Source organism: Thamnophis sirtalis, unplaced genomic scaffold (assembly GCF_051295495.1).
Source record: "Thamnophis sirtalis isolate CommonGarterSnake01/CBP01778 unplaced genomic scaffold, rThaSir2_p1.2 scaffold_1, whole genome shotgun sequence".
Taxonomy (NCBI): domain Eukaryota; kingdom Metazoa; phylum Chordata; class Lepidosauria; order Squamata; family Natricidae; genus Thamnophis; species Thamnophis sirtalis.
In genome coordinates, this window is record NW_028261381.1 from 174,228,290 (window position 1) to 174,249,234 (window position 20,945).

The 20,945-nt window shown below is 45.8% G+C and overlaps 1 protein-coding gene across 1 annotated transcript in view; it reads right to left on the reverse strand.

The window, feature by feature from the left end:
• The window catches only part of KDM4B (lysine demethylase 4B), a 214,400-nt gene that overhangs the window by 65,048 nt on the left and 128,407 nt on the right, over nt 1-20,945 (reverse strand). The window lies entirely within an intron of this gene.

Sequence of the window (20,945 nt, forward strand, 5' to 3'; positions counted from 1 at the left end):
CACTTCCACCAACACTGAAAGGGAAGGCTCTGTTTACATGAAGAGAGAGCAAATTCCAGTCCCTTCGAGCACTGATGGTGTTACCTAGTTGGGTCATGAAACGTCTGTTAGAAAGCACCCAAGCTCAGAAAGCACCAAAGACCCAGAGTCTTCCTCTTGTTCCCATCCCCGCTTCCTCCTCCATGCCACAAACAAACCCCACTTCCTCCTAGCACTGATGGTGTTACCTAGTTGGGTCATGAAATGTCTCTAAGAAAACACCCAAGCTCAGAAAGCATCAATAACTGCATAATCTGAGTTACAAATATTCTCTCCTCAAGGCAGGAAGCCTGGCTGATACAGCAGGGGGTTGAGAGAGAGGGGGGGGGGCGGGAGAGGGAAGGGAGGGAGGGAGGGAGGGAGGGAGAGAGAGAGAGAGAGAGAGAGAGAGAGAGAGAGAGAGAGAGAGAGAGAGAGAGAGAGAAGGGTACATTTCACATTTCAAATAATAGTTCCAAACATTAGCTATCAAATATTATTAAGGATTTCCTCAGCCGGAAATGAAACACTGATTGAGATAAGGAAATCTTGCCAGGCTGTCGCTCCAGGAAAAAAAATGGTGCGCAGACTGTGAAACGGGAGAGAAAACGGTAACGGAGCAGAGCTTGAAGAAGAACACGGGGATAGCAGAAAGCTGAAGAAAGGAGGATTTTACTGGGTAGGAGTCTATGTCAAGAAGAAAGAAGCTTTGGCTGGGTGTCCAGAAGATTGAAAAAAAGGAGAAGAAATGAGAAAGATTGGGAAAAAAGAAATCCTCAAAGAGGAAGTGGAGAATGTTCAAAATACGGGGCTTTACATGGGCTGTGAAATTGGCAGCTGAAAAACAGAGATAACAAAGTGGTTTCACAGAGAGATTTAACACTGATTAATCAAGCTAAACAAATTGTTATCTTCATTCCTTTTTTTTTTGCATAAAATACAGCATGTACAGGTAATCTTCAACTTACGACCACAATGGAACCCAACTTTTCTGTTGCTAAGTGAGACATTGGTCAAGTGGGTTTTGTCCCGTTTTCTTGCCGCCGCGGTGAAGTGAATCACTGCAGTTGTTCAGTTAGTCACGTGGCTGTTAAGTGAATCTGGCTTCCCCAATGACTTTGTGTGTTCGCAAAAGACAGCACTGCAACCGTCATAAGTACGGGTCAGCTGCCAAACGGCTGAATTTGGATCCCGTGACTCTGGGGAGGCTGCAACGGTTTTTAAGTGCAGAAAAAGGATCCACATTTTTTTTTCCCCATGCTGTTGTAACTTCGAATGTTCACTAAAGAAACGGTTGTAAGGCGAGGACTACCCGTACTCGGTTATAGTGATGTCCGTGTACCGTTGGAACAGTTGAAGGACCAGGTTAGAGATTGATCGTCATGGACTACTACATTTGTTAAATGGTTGCTAAGAGCCAACATCCATTTGATAGATGTAATAGAATGTGCGAATGTGTTTGGGGGACGAGGGGAAAAAATGCTGCCTCGGAAATAAACAAAGAAAAGAGGCAGGATCCCCCAGTGGCTTAACAGTCAGCGAAAGAAATGTAATCCCTTGCCAGGTGGAGTCTAAGCAACTGAAAAGAGCTAAGTGTTTACTGGCTGGATGCCATTCCTGTCACCAGTGCGGAGTTCTTTCCCCCAGCAGATGTATTCTCAGTGTGCCCAGAAGGGTAAATACCTGTCTCTACCTAGGATCGAACTCACAGCCTCCTGATTGTGAGGCGAGAGCTCCACCTCTAGGCCATTGCACCAATGCAGGCCGTTAATATGTTTTAAAAAAGAACAAACCCACCTCCCTTTTAGCACTGATGACGTTACCTAGTTGGGTAATGAAACTACTGCAGGAAAATAACCAAGCTCAGAGAGCACTAAGGATCCCACAGGGCTGACAACAGCAAATACAACTTACAAACAACAGTTGAGTTCGCTTAGCGACCATTCGAAGTGACTTACGACCGTTTTTCACAGTTACAACTGTTGCAGCGTCCTCAATGGTCACGATGATCAAAATTCAAACACTTGGCAACTAATTCATATTCCAAGGTCCCCTTTTGCAACTTTCCAATAAGCAAAGTCAACGGGTCGGGTGGGGTTGGGGAGCCAGACTACGGAAAGAAAGGTTGTAAAATGGAGCGAAACCGGCTTAACCACCGTCTCACTTAAACAGCAGAAATTTAGGGTTGAATTGTGGTCGAGGAGTACGTGTGATCAATCCAGATTCTGGCCCAGATTCTTCTGTTTAAGGACGGCTCCCCTCCCCGCTTTGATAAAAGAACGATTCCCTGCCATGTGGTGGAAAACATCGAACTGGAGAGCGGTAATAAGCTGCTTGAGCCAAAGAGGGAGGGAAAATATTTATGGCCCGGCAATTTCCAGCAAAACTCAATTTGCTTAATGAAAAACTGCAGAGGAAAAGAAAGTTCTGAGAATGTAATTTGGCCAGAGAGACGCCGAACCACAGATGGTTAGCTGCGTTTCGGATTTCTGGCCGGGCTGAAAAGAAAAAAAATATCTCCTCTGCATCTCCATAGAGCGGCTTTCTGACACCCCCCCCCCTTTAAGTAATTAAAAAAGGTACCTTGGTTTGTTTCTGGAAGGTTGGGGTGGGGAAAACAAGGGAGGAGAGGGAGAAATAGTTAGGGTTGAACTTGAAAAAAATCAAGGTATTTCCACGTATGGGAGCAAAATGAAGATCAAGTGCATCACACAGGAGATTAGACCAGAGGTGGTATTGGGCTGGTTCGGACCACTTCACCCAAGCTGGTAGCAGAAATCGCGGGTGGCCCCATCCATCCGCTCTGCCTCTATGGCATCCCATTTAGGCCCTTTTTTAGCCGAAGCGTATGCGCTGACACACGCTCACATTTGCAAACCAGTAGGGAAGGTTACCAACCCTGGATTAGACCCCATCTTTAAGTCACGCGGGATGTGGTGGCTCAGTGGGTAAGACACTGAGCTTGTTGATCAGAAAGTTCGGCGGTTCGAATCCCTAGCGCCGTGTAACGGAGTGAGCTCCCGTGACTTGTCTTAGCTTCTGCTAACCTAGCAGTTCGAAAGCATGTAAAAATGCAAGTAGAAAAAATAGGGACCACACTTGGTTGGAAGGGAACAGCGTTCCGTGAGCCTTTGGCGTTGAGTCATGCCGGCCACATGACCACCGAGACCTCTTTGGACAGGGCTGACTCTTCGGCTTTGAAACAGAGATGAGCACCGCCCCCTAGAGTCAGGAACGACTAGCACATATGTGCGAGGGGAACCTTTACCTTAAGTTACCAGGTGCTAATTCACTAATAGAAATCACTAGCAAAGAACTGAAGTGGGCAATGATGCCCCTTGTATATCAGAGAGAGGACAGAGCCCCCAAGAATGGCCTTGCAAACAGTCCATAAAACAGGTAGCATGTTGTAGGTGCCCTGTTTTATGACTCAGAATTCCTCAGCCAGCAGGGTAGCCTGGATTTTAGGAGTTACAGTCATAAACCTTCCAGAAGCCGTCAGATAAAAAGAGTAGAAAGTAGAAAGTGTGGGGTCTTTGGAGCTCTCTGAGTTTGGTGGTTGTCTTGCAGACATTTCATGATCCAATTGGGTAACATCATCAGTGCTAGAAGGGAGAGTGGTTTGTGGAGTAGATCATGATGATGATGGGGGAGGACTGTGGGCCTCGGTGCTTTCTAAGATTGGTTGTTTCCCCCCCCCCAGATGTTTCATTACCCATCTAGGGAAACTCATTTGTGCTAGATGGGAGGAGGTTTTGTGGAGATGAGGAGGAGGGAAAGAAAGAAAAGAGGAGGAGGAGGAGGAGGAGGAGGAGGAGGAGGAGAGGAGGAGGAGGAGGAGGAGGAGGAGGAGGAGGAGGAGGAGGAGGAAAGGATTCTGAGTGGTGGTTTTCTTGCAGACCTTTCATACAACTAGGTAACATCATCAGTGCTACAAGAAGGGGTGGCATTTGCTCTATTTTTATATAATAGTTGCTTGTCCTGTGAGTGTCAGTGAGAATGTTCTTTTTTTTAATAATTTTTTTAAATTTTCAAACACAAACAAACAACACATATAACATAAAAGCCTCTTCAATTACACATAGTGTGTCGATTGGTTACAAAGTCTCTCTGTGTCCTTTCCGTAGTCCTCACTTGAATTTTATCAAAATTCACATACTGACAATCAAGATATCTTTGTATACTTGGTTATTATGCTTCCTCCTATTCTAAGTCATTCAATCGTTTTGTCAGTGAGAATGTTCTTGTAGATGTTTCATCACCCAACTAGGGAACATCATCAGTGGAGAAGGGAGTGGGGTTTGAGGAGTAAACAGTTGTAAGTCAAGGATTACCTGCATGGTTTATTGGCTTGAGTGTTGGTCTAGTATTAATCTTGGTGTTGATTCCATTGTTTTGTCAAATATACCTAATCAAAGTCTTTTCATTACATTCATGTCATGCCATAATTCTACATAAATTATAATTGAGTTCTTATTCATATGTTTGGAGGGGGTAATCCCCCCCCCGCCAACACACACACACTTTTAAATTTTACATCATGCCCTAAATTTGGGGGGGGGGGATGGGCAGAGGTAGTTTTCGTTCCTGGCTTCCACATGTTCTAAAATATTACTTCTCTGGGAAACCTCAACTGCTCCATCAAGAAAAGAGCTGAGCTGGAGTTTTTTCTGAAAACCAAAAACAAAACAGAAATAAAAATAAAAAAGACCTTTTCTTGGCACCGACTTATTTACTGCGGTAAAAAAAAAAAAAAGCTTAAGTGATAAGTTTCACTTCATAGCCGATGGATAAAAGGTAGCCGAAATTAAGCATTCCAAGCAAATAAAATTGTGCGATGATTAAATGAAAACTATTCAAAAGCTGGCTTCAAGTCAGACAATCAATTAAAATGCCTCGAGCGATGCAAGGAGAAACTGGCAGGGTCTTTGTGCCAACCGAACATCCCCTGGATTGAACGGACTGCCCTCAGGAGATCAATTTGGGGGAGCAATTCGGAGAGCAGGACCCACTGTGGGCTCCTTCTGGGTTGGGCTGTTGAGCATCTCAGGTCCCTCTCCCCATAAAACCTATGGAGGGAGAAGAGCCCCATCTGACCATCTTAAAGCAGCAAAGAGAGCAGCAGGTTGCTTCACATGTCAGTGGAGTTATTGCCAAGCTCATTTGTTTGTTTACACTGAAGGGTGTGTGTGTGTCTGGGTAGATCTTCGTTCCAGAACATTGTTTGGCTGAGCTGAATGGACAGGAACCATCTAAAGTAGTAATAATCTAAATTATGGATGTCCAATCCCTTGGCTTGCCTGGGCTGAACCGACTGAAGAGGAAACGTCTTTAGGCCATGTATAAAACATATAGCAATAGCAATAGCAGTAGACTTATATACCGCTTCATAGGCCTTTCAGGCCTCTCTAAGCGGTTTACAGAGAGTCAGCATATTGCCCCCAACAATCTGGGTCCTCATTTTACCCACCTCGGAAGGATGGAAGGCTGAGTCAACCCTGAGCCGGTGAGATTTGAACCGCTGACCTGCTGATCTAGCAGTAGCCTGCAGTGCTGCTTTTAACCACTGCGCCACCTTGGCTCATTACCCATCTAGGGAAACTCATTTGTGCTAGATGGGAGGAGGTTTTGTGGAGATGAGGAGGAGGGAAAGAAAGAAAAGAGGAGGAGGAGGAGGAGGAGGAGGAGGAGGAGGAGGAGGAGGAGGAGGAGGAGGAGGAGGAGGAGGAGGAGGAGGAGGAGGAGGAGGAGGAGGAGGAGGAGGAAAGGATTCTGAGTGGTGGTTTTCTTGCAGACCTTTCATACAACTAGGTAACATCATCAGTGCTACAAGAAGGGGTGGCATTTGCTCTATTTTTATATAATAGTTTTGGGTTTTACCGATTAGACAGTTTTTTTTGTTATAGAAATGGGTTAGGGCTTATAGGATTATTATTAAAAAGTTGAGGTTGGATATTATTATCTTATTTTACAGCATCAATGGGAGTTGGAATTAAAGGCCTTTCCCCCCCCCCTCTTTCTCCCTCCCCTCCTCATTTTTCTTTCCAATTCTCCCCACTGTGTCCTCCCACTGGCTTTGGTATTTTTGTATTTTGTTCTATGACAGTGATGGCTAACCTTTTTTCCCTGGGATGCCGAAAGGACGCATGCACCCATTGTTGTGTGCGCTTGCGTGCCCACATGCATAATGCAATGCCCCTCCCATGCGCCCCATCCCCTGCACACCGGCATGTGACACCTCCCCCCAATGCTCCTCATCCCACACGCATGGGGATGCACAGGCACCATCCCCCCCTTTTGGCTTCACATCCCAAAACAGCACTGGGTGGAAGGAAAGCCTTGCAACAGTGCTGGGGAGGAATCTCCAGAGATCTGGGCTGCAGAATGTGAGGAGAAAGATATGCACATGTGACTCCCACCTGCAGGGGAAACCCAAAAATCAGCTGGCCATCGGGAGGCGCTCGTGCTGGGCAACGGTTCGCGTGCCCGCAGAGAGGGCTCTGCGTGCCACCTGTGCCATAGGTTCATTATCACAATTTTATAATCTAATAAAATGTTTAAAAGACACTTTAAGAGGGGTGGACTTCAACTCCCAGAATTCCCCAGCCAGCCAATTGAATAACTTAATAGTTCATGGAAACCCTTAATAGATAACTGTAATCAGTGTAATATATCTTGATTTCAGCAAATTCAAGAGCCTGCTGGTGAGCAAGTTAGACGGGATGCCAATTCAACAGATGTTGAGTGGCTCCAGCCCTGTCCTCCTCAATGGTTCCTCGTCCAATTGGAGAGAAGCAATGAGTAGGTAGTATGCCTCAGGTTCAGCTCTGATTTTCAATCTTTAATGCCTTCATTAATATTACTGGTGAGGAACTGGAAGGAAGCCTGATCAAATTTGAATTGGTTGCCACACTGGGGGAGGCCATTGATCTTGATAAGTTAGAGAAATTAAGTAAGCATAGCGAAAGAAGATTGCACAGAAATAAATGCAGAGTCCATCAATCAAATAGCATGGGGAGCCACCTGGTTTGGCAATAGCACAGGTGAAGAGGATCTTAGATCTTAGCAAAGCTGGCTGGGGAATTCTGGGAGTTGAAGTCCCCCCCTCTTAAAGTGTCCCAGGTTGAAAAAAGACTGATCCACCGGTAAGCCACAAATATTCTGTGAACATCTGAGCGCATAAAGGAGACAGAAGGGCCATGTTTTGTCAACCAGAATGGCAGCTATTGGATTTGGCCAAAAAAAAAAAAAAAAGATCCAGCTGGTCGGCACAATTAGGAAAAGGGAACAGGTAACCCATTATCTGCAGCCATACGGGACGCGTAGAAGCATCAATTAAATATCTGGGTTCCATGCCTTTGTACTTGTAAAATGCAAGGATTGTTGAGCTAGGAGATTTGGCTACTATCAAATGGACAAAATGTTCAGCTCTTGAACGTTTTAGGAATACAAGGTACAAATTATTGGTTCCTCGTTTAAAAAAAAAAAAGTATTGCCAACAGGCTCGAAAAGCAAGAGACTCCCCCCTCCTCTCCCCCCAAATGTGTTGCAATGGCAACACAAACCGTTCGTTGATATGAACGCTGCTGAAGCTTCAGAAGGATTGCTCCGAGGAGCGGTTCCTAAGATCTAGACTGAAGCATGGATATTGTTGAGCTAATTTAATTTCAGAGCTTATCGCAACGCACACCTTATGCGCACCTCTATGGGAACAGAGGGATGGGTTTTTATTTATTTTTGAGATCCGTGAAGCTGTAAATGCTTCAAAATGAGTGGCCAGGGATTTACTCCCACATCAGTTGTGGGAACATAAATGAACTCGAGACACCATTGCTTTCTGGATTTTTTATTTTTTTTTATTTTAAACACATGAAGCAAAACATGTTCTAATAAATAATGCTTGCTATTCTTTTTCATGTCTGGTTATTCTGTTGTGCCCAGAGGGTGAAATGATCTGAAGCCTGAACCAGTATATAGTATCTAAGTATAATGATGGTTTATTTATCCTATATCAATGTTTACTTCAGGAGCTGTACTTGGGAAAGCATGGGTTTTTAATTTCTGATTAATAACAGTGGGATAAATATATTGTTTTATTTTGTTGTAATGTTGAAATTTTTAAGTCTTTGTATTCTAAATTTTGATAAATTAATTCTTCCACTTTATGACAAGATGTACTTCATATCTTTGGAGCAGCCCATCTCAAATTATAAATATGTTAAAAGTTATTATTTTTGATCTATACAAACATTTATATTTTATGTTCTTATATCTATGTATAGGCAGGTTTCTAGAGATACAAGGAGAACTGCTAAAACTCCATTATAATCCATTGTTTAAATTTTAAATGTGAACAGAGCAATACAAAAATAATTCCCCCCCCCAAAGTATTTTAGTTAACAGCACAGATATTAAGAGAATCTGGCTTCTCCATTAGCTTTGCTTGGCAGAAGGTTGCGAAAGTGATCACATGATCCGGGGACAGTGCAACTGTCTTAAGTACATGCCAGTTGCCCAGCGTTCAAATTTTGATCCCCTGACCACAGGGGATACTGCAAGGTCATAAATGTGAAGAACGGTCATAAGTCACGTTTTACAGTGCCAACGTCACGTCAAATGGTCACTAAATGAATGGTTGCAAGTCGGGGACTATCTCTACTGGAGCTAAATGAGATAGACGACCATCTTCTACGTCATGATCAGAAAACAGTAAAAGGCTTTTTAAGCCAGATAAGGAAGGAAGGAAGGAAGGAAGGAAGGAAGGAAGGAAGGAAGGAAGGAAGGAAGGAAGGAAGGAAGGAAAGAGAAGGAAGGAAGGAAGGAGGGAGGGAGGAAGGAACCTTGCTGGATTCTCCCCACCTTTTGATGGTAGGAGCAAGGAATTACAGAATCATCATCATCATCATCATCATCATCATCATCATCATCATCATCATCATCATCATCATCTAATGATTCCATTCAGCCTGGGCAACTGAATGGAGCTCACAGAATGTTTTAATGGCCAGATGCCCTGCCTGTCACCAACGTGGAATTTTGTTCAGCAGATAAATTCTCAGCGTGCCCAGAGAGAGAAATATCCTGCCTCTACCTAGGATCAAACTCACAGCTTCCTGATTGTGAGGTGAGAGCTCCACCTCTAGGCCATCGTACAAGTCTCAAGGAGTTACAGACTGCAGATGTAGAAAAGAGGCTGCAATAATAGCTAGGAGATAAAAATTCAGGAATCAGAGAGATGCAGATACCTAAGTATGTAGAAGTAAGACAGACAGGAGGGTTAGGGAAGAGGGACCAGGAAGGTTTAGGGTGGACAGGGCAAAAGCAAACCATCCATTGATCGGTCTCTCCTTAACTAGTCTTTTGGTGTGGTTATCCATCATCCCCATCAATACACGGGTAAGTTCTGCTTTGCGGTTACTTAGCTCCTTCCTCCAATCTCGTGGGGTTTCAGGTTTGGTTGCTTTCTTGAACTCCAACTGTGCCAATCATGAGAGATGGAAGATCTCCTGGCCTCCTCTCCTCCGGGGAGTTTCACGTGGCCCCTGGAAACTTGACAGCAGACCTCAGGCAGACCTCGACTCACAACAGTTCATTTAGCGACCATTCAAAGTCACGACGGCACTGAAAAAAGTGGCTTAGGGCTGTTTTTCACGCTTACGACCATCCCCAGGGTCACGTGATCAAGATTCAGGTGCTTGGCAACTGATTCATATTTATGATACCCCAATCAAGGAACGACCAACAGACAATTAATCAATCAATCAAACAAACAAACAAGCAACAGCCTAATCAAGCACCTACCAATAACACTCCCACCAAAAATGATAGGACATATGTATAGAACAAAACATTTGCATGCTGCCTGGAGTATTTGATGTCCATATATAGAGAGGGCAAAACCTACTCCCTTCTAGAACTGATGACATTACCTAGTTGGATAATGAAACGTCTACAAGAAAACCTCCAAGCTCAGAGAACACCCAGGACCCTACAATCCTCATCCTCCTCTCCACAAACTCCACTCCCTTCTAGCACTGATGATGTTATCTAATTGGGTAATGAAATGTCTATAAGAAAATAACCAAGCTCAGGACAGCATCCAGGACCCCACAGTTTATCCCCAGGCTACTAATATATCCTTTTCCAAATATGGTTTGCAAAGATCCCAGTTTCCTAACTGCCCAAAGGACAGACAGCCATTTGCTGGGCTCTGTGATTGATTTCCCATTTTAAGCTCAAGGCAAATTCCTTGAGCAAATAGTTCAAAATGTTTCCAAGAACAAAGTTGCCGTGTGAACTCAACATTCTTGCTGCCACTATCGCCCCAGCCTGCTGCACATGGAAGGACAAAGAAAAGGGGGAAAGGAGAATGAGGTTTGGAGGAGAGTGCCAGCTGCCCTAAATCCTGAAGATAAATTTGAATAAAGGGCATCCTTGCTTCTTCTTTGGAAGTTGTGGGTAAGGCTTCCTCAAAAGTGCCTGAAGCTATCTCCTTTCATCCCCAAGCTTTCTCACATCAGCTGAGATGCAAATTTAATCACTCCACCAGCCACAGCAAGAAATCCCTACTCCTGACTTTCAGAAACCGGAGAAGAAAGGAAATCTGAATAACAGAAGAACAGAATTGGAAGGGACCTTGGAGGTGTTCTAGTTCAACCCCCTGCTCAAGCAGGGGACCCTATACCAGGGATGGTGAACTGTGTGCAAAGGATAGCTGATCGTTCCATGCGCAAGCGCACCAGAATCCCAGAAGACAAACAGGCACCAGAATCCCAGAAGACAAACAGGCAAGGCCATGGCTTCACATGCCACTTTGGGCACACGTGCCATTGGTTTGCCATCACGGCCTTATACTGTTTCAGACAAATGGCTCTCCAATATCTTCTTAAAGACTTCCAGTGTTGGGGCATTCACAACTTCTGGAGGCAACTTCTGTTCCACTGATTAATTGTTCTCACTGTCAGGAAATTCCTCCCTCAGTTCTTCTCTCCTTGATTAGTTTCCACCCATTGCTTCTTGTTCTGCCTTCAGGTGCTTTGGAGAATAGCTTGACTATCTCTGTGGCAGCCCCTGAGATATTGGAAGACTGCTATCATGTCTCCCCTAGTCCTTCTTTTCATTAAACTAGACCTACCCAGTTCCTGCAACCGTTCTTCATATGTTTTAGTCTCCAGTCCCCTAATCCTCTTTGTTGCTCTTCTCTGCACTTTTTTTTCTGGAGTCTCCACATTTTTTTTACATCGTGGTGACCAAAACTGAATGCTTACCAAGGAATTATACAGTGGTACTAACACTTCACGTGATCTTGATTCTATCCCTCTGTTTATGCAGCCTAGGACTGCATTACCCATCAGCATTTTATTGTGTCCCCTGGATGCATTAAATTATCTTTTATGCCTGCTAATAATCTGCCATGTAATGAGATAAATGAACGCTCATTATTATTATTATTTTTTAAAGCCGTACAATAAGATAAAAACGTGAAGCCAAATCCAGTTTGATACTTCTTGCACAGAAAACTGAATACTTCCCCCCCATCCCCCTAATAAGCCCATACTGGAACTTTTATTTGCTCAGCAAAGGGGAGAACGTTAACTTAAAATCTCATTTAATGCCGTGCAGAAACAGCGGATCCAATTGAAAAGATGGGCTTTAAAAGGAAGTTGCTACGGCTTATTGTTTCTGTTCCTGATTTATGAAAAGATGTTATTTTTTTTGAATGGCTCAGGTCTGGGCCTGAGAAAGTGGCACCAGACAAAGATTACCCAGCAGGATGCAATTTGCCACTTGCCATCGAATGTGAAACAAACAGTAATTGTACAACTTGCCTTGAACCGGGGTTCATTAGCAGGCTCAAGTGTGAAATAAAACCCTCCACCGATTAAGTGCTCCATTCTAACCGTTTCGCATTCTGACAGCAAGTAGCACAGATCAGCTTTGACGGTATCTTAGCTATCTGTCCCAGATTTAAGCTAAGCCTTTTCTTCAAATAGCATCCCCCCTTTTTTTCAATAAGCTGATCAGAGAAAAGCTTGATATTCTTTGCCACTCGATGACAAGGACAAGACAGGAGGAGGATGGAGAGATTGTGTTCAGACTGAGCCTTCCCATGACAATGAAGCAAACGCCTTGTCCCACCAAAGAAATCCTTTTATTCATTGACTGTGAATTCTGCTCCTTCACATCCAGCCAAGTCTTTCAAGGGAGGATTTACAGTCACAGACCTTATCTGGCTTGAAGAAATGCCAGGCCGATCTCTGCACAACTTGGCAAGGAGTCTGAGAGAGCCACGAACCAATGAAGCGAACTAATGGTCTCTGCTGCAAACTCCACTCCCCTTTCGCTCCTCTTTTATTTTCTCTGGGAGGGGCCATTCACCTTCCACCTGTGCCTTTACTCCCGAGTCAACCCTTCTTCCTTAGCTCTTCCCTTCGTCTGGCAACTCTGCACATGCACACACTGGGAACAGGCTCCAGCTGTTCTTCTGCCTCACTGATGCCTGACTGATAACTGTCATACGGCCCTGGCCCCCTCTCTGCCTCCAACACAGAGCCCTCCTCAGAGCCTTCCCCAGACTCCAGGACTGGCCCAGGTTCCTCCCCAACCTCCTCATTCTCTGAGCTCTGCTGGCCGCTGGCAGGCCACAACAGATAGTCAATTTACATCCTTTACTGACCATTCAAAGTTACCACAGCACTGGAAAAAGTGACTTTGGACCAGTTTTTCAGTTATGACCGTTGCAGTATCCCGATGGTTGTGTGATCAAAATTCGGGCGCTTGGCAACTGGCTCATATTTATGACGGCTGCAGTGTTTCTCAGTCATGTAATACCCCATTTTTCAATCTTCTGGCAGGAAAAGTCAAAGGGGATGCCAGATTCACTTAATGACCATGTCACTAACTTAACTGCAGTGATTCACTTAACAACTATAAGAAAGATCATAAAATGGGGCAAACCTCGCTTAACAAATGTCTTCCTTAGCAGCATAAATTTTGAGCTGAATTGGGGTCGTACGTTGAGGACTACTTGTGCCACCTGTGCCACATATGGACATCTGTATTCACCAATTGAGGCAGAAGTAAGAAAGGAATGAATAAGCAGAGATAAACGGCAAGATTAATACTAGAACAATAATCCAGCAGTCAACCATACCCCATTTAGTAGAGAGGGCTAAAGTGATTGCTTTGATTAAAGAAAAAAGAAAGAAAGAAAGACTTTTATTTCTACTTGGAAACCGCTTCTGAACTTTGTGCTCGAGATGGGGGGGGGAATGAAAGTTTGATTTTGGGTTTTACCAATTAGATAGATTTGTTGTTATAGAAAGGGCTAAACTATTAGTAAAGTAAAAAAGTTGAGGATTTATGTTAATGTCTTATTTTACTGCACCGAAGGGAGTCGGAAGTCAATGCCTTCTTTCTTTTCCCCCTTTTTTCTCCCCCACTTTTCTCTTCCCTTTTTCCTTCCCGATCTTTCCTAAATATCAGTGATGGCTAACCTTTCTGTCCTTGCGTGCCAAAATAGTGTGCAGGCATGACCGCCCACACCCATAATGCAATGCGCCCCCCCTCCATGTATGCGTTCCCTCCTCCATGCCCTGTTTTGGGCCTAGCAGGCTTCCCTGAAGCCTCCTGAAACAAAAAATGGGTGTGGGGGACGTGCCGCACCCCCAAGCTCTCCCCACACCTGTGTATGCGCAGGCAACCCACACACACATGCGCAGGCAATCCCCTTGCCCCTGCACCTGCACAGAAGCATCTGGGAGGGTGGGCGGAGTCTGCTGCTGCCACCGCCACTACCAGTTCACCCAATCCGGGCTGAACCGGCCGGAAACCCACCTGTGATCCTGTCCACCATTAAAACCATCTTTCCAAACAGGCACCATGTTTCCAGTGTCTTTCTCCCCACTTGGAACTGAACCCAAAAGGATGTTTCTTCCAACAGAAGCCACAAATAAAACAGGCATCTAGATAAAATTCTGATCTACGATTCATCCCCCGATTCAGACTGGGTCCATATGGCCCCTTCCAACATGTGCTATGTTTCCCCCTCTCAAATGCGCCACGACAGATGGGCATTTTATGTACGGCGTGTACTTTCCGATGGTGTATTCATTCGTATTAGGTAAGGACTCAACCTGGGTGGATTACAGATGCGTGGGGGTTGAAGTATGGCTTTGAACAACCCGGAGCCACAACGGCTAGAGCAGTACAGTATTTGCCAGCAGGGAGCGGATGCCTTGCGTGGAGGAAAATGAGCTTTGTCCATTGCACTTCTGGTATAATTACCCACCACCGTGGTGTGTCTCAACAACCTGCCAGTTCATTAGGAACTCCACTGGAAACGACAGACGGCTTCACAAACAAAGCAATTAGGCAGGGCTCCCCTCTGCCTGTGGCTGCAGGACATGTGGCCCCCAAAGAGGTCTTCCCTTGCTCTTGGCACGCCAAGCGCTGGTATTGGAGGGTGGATCATTGGTGGAGGAGAAAAGGAGAAGAACGGAGTAGGGAGGGACCTCGGAGGTCTTCTAGTCCAACCCACTGTGCAGGCAGCAGATCCTATACCGTTCCAGACAAATGGAAGTCAATCTCCTAAAAGCCCCCAGGGATGGAGCATCCGTAACTTTGGAGGGCATACCATTCCACTGATAAGATGTCAGGAAATTCCTCCTTAATTCCAGGTTGCTCCTCTCCTTGATTGGTTTCCGTCTCCCTTCACGAAGTTGGGTCTGCCAGACAAGCTCCATCAAGGACTCCACAGGGACTACCTTGATACGGGATATTAGTCACATGATCGCCCTTTGAAGCAGAATAGGAAGGAACTTTGTAGGCCATCTAGTCCAGCCTTCTGCTTAACCAAGGGACCCTAAACCCATGATGGCTAACGTATGGCATGCGTGCCACATGTGGCACACAGAGCCTTCTCTGCGGGCACACGAGCCGTCACCCAGCTCAGCTCCACTGCGCGTCACCCGCCAGCCAGCTGGTTTTGGGGTCTCCGCTGCGCATGTGGAAGACGCGTTGTACGTATATGCACGGGGGCGTGGGGAGCATGGGGGTGCGCAGCGCACCTCCCACAAACCCCATTTTTGGTCCTAGGAGACTTCAGAGAGGCCTACTAGGCCAAAATGGGACACTTTAGAGAGCCAAGGTGGCGCAGTGGTTAAATGCAGCACTGCAAGCTACTGCTAGATCAGCAGTTCAGCGGTTCAAATCCCACCGGCTCAGGGTTGACTCAGCCTTCCATCCTTCCGAGGTGGGTAAAATGAGGACCCAGATTGTTGGGGGCAATATGCTGACTCTCTGTAAACCGCTTAGAGAGGGCTGAAAGCTCTATGAAGCGGTATATAAGTCTACTGCTATTGCTATTGCTGTGTGTGTGTGTGTGTGTGTGTGTGTGTGTGTGTGTGTGTGTGTGTGTCTGGCCGTTCATGAGGCCAATTCAGCTGGGTCCAACTGCAGAATAATAAAGAGAGAGGAAACTTAAAAACTCCAGAGCAGGCTTTGAGAATATAGAAGGTCCTCGACTTACGACAACGGAGCTCCACATTTCCGTTGCTAAGTGAGATAAGTGATTGAGTGAGCGGCGTCCGATTTGACCATCTTTTTTTCCCCTTCCGAGGCAATTTAACGAATCGATGCAGATGTTTAAGTGAATCAAGCCATCATTAAGCGAATCTGGCTTCCACCAGTGACTTTGCTTGTCAGAAGGTGGCAAGTGAAGATCACATGAACCCGGGACAGTGCAACTGTCATAAAATACTGTACATGCAGGTTGCCAAGTGCCCGAGGTTTGATCATACGACTATGGGGTTGCTGCACTGGTCGTTAAGTGCAAGGACTTTTTTCAGTGCTGTTGTAAGTTGAGGACTATATCTAAATGTCAGATCAGAGATAGGGCCAAGGCCGTCTGGCAGTTCTCAGCTGCCTTTGGAGGTAGACAGCAGTGAGGCAGAGGAACAGCTGGAGCCTGTTCCCAGTGTGCGCATGCGCAGAGTTGACAGACGAAGGGAACAGCTAAGAAATCAGGGTTGACTTGGGAGTGAAGCCACAGGTGGAAGGTGAATGGCCCCTCCCATAGGAAATAAAAGAGCAAAAGGGGAGGGGGCTTTTGCAGGTAACAATTCGTTCGTTCGATTCGTTTCAGGAGTGTGAAGATCTATCCCTGAACCTCAGAGACTCTGTGCCCAGTCTTTCCTTGCACAGCCCCTCATTTGGAAAAGATTTATGTGGCAGCTTTCCCAGATAGATAAGGTCTGTGGTCATAACTTCGCCTTTGAAAGACTGTTTGCCAGGCCTTTGCTGAATGTGAAGGAGAGGTATTCCCATTCGTTTAATAAAAGGGATTTGGTTGGGACCAGGAATCGGCCTCGTGCTTTTTCGGGAAGCCTAGGTCAGAACACTGGTTCTCAACCTGTCGTCACGGGGAAGACTGCAGAGGCTTGGGGAAAAAATACGTTACGATTTCAATCTTGAGTTTAAGTTTTGGGAGTCCGTGGCCGCAAAAGGTACTTTGAAGTGGTGAAGAAAAGATTGTTCCATTAGACAAATGAGGATGAACATACTGCGCAACATTCTTGCCGACAACAAATCCTAAAACCCAGAGACACAAAGAAGCCACCTTAGAGAGCATCATCCCTTTCAGAATGAAACAAAGAAGTTTTTGACAAGAAGCAGCAAGCAGGTTTTCAAAGGGGGGGATCCCCGGTCAAAAATCACTCACTTCCATATGATTTATTAGTCCCGTTGGATCACACTCAACATTTCTCCACAGTAAATAAAATAAAATAAAATGGTGTGAGCTACTGAGAGGTTCGCAAGCATGTGAGGAAGGGGGGGGGGTCTTGCCTTGTCATTTGCCCCCTGGGGACCAGCTGTTGCTAGAATTTATTTCTTTATTAAATTTATGGGCTGCCTCACATCTGTTTGGACCCTGGATGGTGCAAACAATTAAAACGATACCGGAATACCAAAGACCAGCATCTCGGGGGGAGGGGGGGGAATAATACACAAATTCGGAGGAACCAATCATTCCCCACAAGAATGATTTCCGAGCCTGCTATAAATCCATTTTAGAAAAATCCTAGCTTTCATTTCCAATGCCAATTGGGAACCAAAGGCAACATTTTTCTGCCACGGTCCTTCTCCAAAGCCGTGTGTTTAGGGACATAGAAATATCTTGTCCCCTCCTTAATCTGACAGCTTGGCTTCCGCAGATGCATTAAATAAAACAACCGTCGGCTTCCAAGAGCACTTTATAAATCTATATTGATTGATTTCTCCTCCCCATCTTCAGTCACCGACTTGCGGGAGGAAACTTATTTATAAGCCTGGTAGAAGAAGCAGCTATTTATTAGCAAAAAATTACTTATGGGAAGGTGAAAGGTAACGGTTCACCAGCCTCGGTCCCATCTGAACTACAGACTGCAAAGGCCCAATGACGATGGAGCAAATATCGGTACCGTGTTTCCCCGAAAATAAGACAGGGTCTTATTTTCTTTTGACCCGCGAAATAAGCGCTTGGCCTTATTTTCGGGGAGGTCTTATTATTTTTGAGGTGCAGGAGGAGGAGGAGAGCGTGGTCACCTCATGGCTGCTGCTGTGCTGCAGTATTTTCAGGGAGGGCTTATTTTAGCCCATGCACTCAAAAGCCCGGTTGGGCTTATTATGCGGGGAGGTCTTATTTTCAGGGAAACAGGATAAATAGATAGATAGATAGATAGATAGATAGATAGATAGATGGATGGATGGATGGATGGATGGATGGATGGATGGATGGATGGATGGATGTAGATAGATAGATAGATAGATAGATAGATAGATAGATAGATAGATAGATAGATAGATAGATAGATAGATAGATAGAATATAGATAATATATGTTTGTTTGAATGTTTGAATGTTTATTTCATTTATATGTTGCCCTTTTCCCCCGAAGGGGGACTCAGGGCGGCTCACAACTCAAACCAGGGAAGGGGGGATACAGACAAATTAACAACAACACAAAAACAATACATGATTTAAAAACACACAACAGTCATACCATTCGAGACGGGGGCAACGGCTCTTTAGCCCCAGGCCTGTCGGAACAGCCAGGTTTTAAGGGCTTTGCGGAAGGCCTGGAGGGTGGTGAGGGTGCGAATCTCCACGGGGAGTTCGTTCCAGAGGGTCGGAGCAGCCACAGAGAAGGCTCTCCTCCGGGTAGTCGCCAGTCGACATTGGCCGGCGGATGGAATTCGGAGGAGGCCTAGTCTGTGGGATCTAATCGGTCTGGTGGAGGTAATTGGCAGCAGGCGGTCTCTCAAGTACCCAGGTCCAATACCATGAAGGGCTTTATAAGTGACGACTAGCGCCTTGAAGCGTACCCGGAGACCAATAGGCAGCCAGTGCAGCTCGCGGAGGATAGGTGTTACGTGGGTGAACCGAGGTGCACCCACTATTGCTCACGCAGCTGCATTCTGGACAAGCTGGAGTCGCCGAATGCTCTTCAAGGGCTGCCCCATGTAGAGCGCATTGCAGCATATGTGCATAATATATAGAAAATACCATGTTTTCCCCAAAATAAGACAGAGTCTTACTTTCTTTTGACCCCTGAAATAAGCGCTTGGCCTTATTTTCGGGGCTATCTTGTTATTTTTGAGGTGCAGGAGACGTCGAGCGTGGTCACCTCATGGCTGCTGCTGTGTTGCAAAATTTTCAGGGAGGGCTTATTTTAGCGCATGCGCTCAAAAGCCCGGTTGGGCATATTATGCGGGGAGGTCTTATTTTCAGGGAAACAGAGTAGTTCTCGACATATAACTACTTGTTTAGTGACAGTCTATGGAGATTCTCAGTCATCCAGGTCGTGGTTTTCTCAAAAGGTCCTTGAAGACCTTTAGTTTCTCATCCAAGAAGCTCCTCCAGTTCTGACCGAAGTCCACTTGACTTTTGAAAAAGCACCACTTGGGTCGTTTAGTGACTGTTCGAAGTTACAGCGGCAATGACAAAAGTGAGTGATGACTGTTTTTCACACTTATGACCATTGTAGCATCCCCATCGTCACGTGATCAAAATTCGGACGCTCGGCAACGGACTTGGATTTGTGACGGTTGCAGGGCCACGGGGTCCCCTTTTGCGACCTTCTGAACGGCAAAGTCAACAGGGAAGCCAGATTCGCTTAATGACCAGGTTACTAACTTAACCACCGCGGTGATCCACACTTCTGAACCCTGGCATAAAAAGTCGTAAAATGGAGGCCAAACTCACTCAAAGGTCTCGCCCAGCAACAAGAGTTTGGGGCTCGGTTGCGGTCGTAAGTCGAGGACCTCCTCGAGGCTGCGTGGGTACAGGGCAAGCTCGCTAATGTAACAGCAGCACAGACGATTAACCCTGCAAGTATGATTTCTGCTCGGAGTCTCAAAAAAAGATTGAGTGCGGAGAACCAGAAAATGCTCTGCAGCTGAAGGCCCTGTCACAAAGGCACATGTCACGGGAGATTGACAAGTGTTCAGAGAGATGAACACAGTTGGCCATGGGCAGCAGAGTCGGCCTTGCCATTTGTAATCCTGCTGGAGAGAGACGGCTTGGAAAACGCTGGCTGCTTTTTTTCTGATAGACATATAGGCTGACTTGAAAGGTTACGTGCTATCAGTCTGGCATCTGAAATGCATTTACCAGGAATAAGTCCCAGAAGACGGTCTGTGTGTGTGTGTGTTTCTGTGTGTGTGTGTTTCTGTGTGTGTGTGTTTCTGTGTGTGCGTGCACGCGAAAGGGAATGCATGTGTGATTCCTAAGCAATCTTCAATCTGCAGTAGGAATTGGTTAAAAGGTAAAGGTTCCCCTTGCACATATGTGCTAGTCGTTTCTGACTCTAGGGGGCGGTGCTCATCTCCGTTTCAAAGCCTGAGAGCCAGCGCTGTCCGAAGACGTCTCCGTGGTCATGTGGCCGGCATGACTAAATGCCGAAGGCGCACAGAACGCTGTTCCCTTCCCACCAAAGGTGGTTCCTATTTTTCTACTTGCATTTTGTACGTGCTTTCAAACTGCTAGGTTGGCAGAAGCTGGGAGAAGTAACAGGAGCTCATTACGTAACATGGCGCTAGGGATTCGAACCGCCGAACTGCCAACCTTTCTGATGGACAAGCTCAGAGTCTGAGCTACTGAGCCCCCGTATCCCTTTGGGGATAGAGAGCAATAATTCTACAGGGAGTCTATGGAGATTTTCAGTCATCCAAATCATGGTTGTCCCAAAGATGCTTTTTTCCCCCAAGGCCACTGGACTTCCTGGTTTTCCTTTGAAAGTGTTTCGCTTCTCATCCAAGAAGCTTCTTCAGCTCTGCGTGGATGGTGGGGAAGGGAAGGATTTATGCTCCTTGCAGACAGCTGGTCATTTGCATCCTTTTTAGAGAGCGGTTGAGGCCACTTGGAGGTTTATCAATGTCCTTGGGGTCAAAGTATGAATGAATTGGCAGAAAAAGTACAGACTACGAGGAACGTTTGTGCTTCAGTTTGAGATGAAGACAACACAGACTCATCCCCAAAAGAGCCTGCCTCTGACTTTGACAGTGAAGGGACACAGGGCAGAAAACACCCAGGTTAGATAAACTCCAAGTGCTTCAATGACCTGCTAAAAGGATGCAAATGACCAGCTGTCTGCAAGGAGGTTCCATTCCCCACCCTTCAGTCAGAACTGAAGAAGCTTCTTGGAGGAGAAGCGAAAGGTCTTCGAAGAAAAAACAAGGAAGTCCAGTTGCCTCTTGAAAAAGCACCTTTGGGATCTACGGAAACTTACGACCATTCATTTAGTGACTGTTTGAAGTTACGACGGCACTGAAAAAAGTGACTTAGGACCATTTCTCACACTTACGACCGTGGCAGCATCCCCAGAGTCACGTGATCAAAATCCAGGCGCTCGGCAACTGGCTCATATTTATGATGGTTCCCGGGGTGAT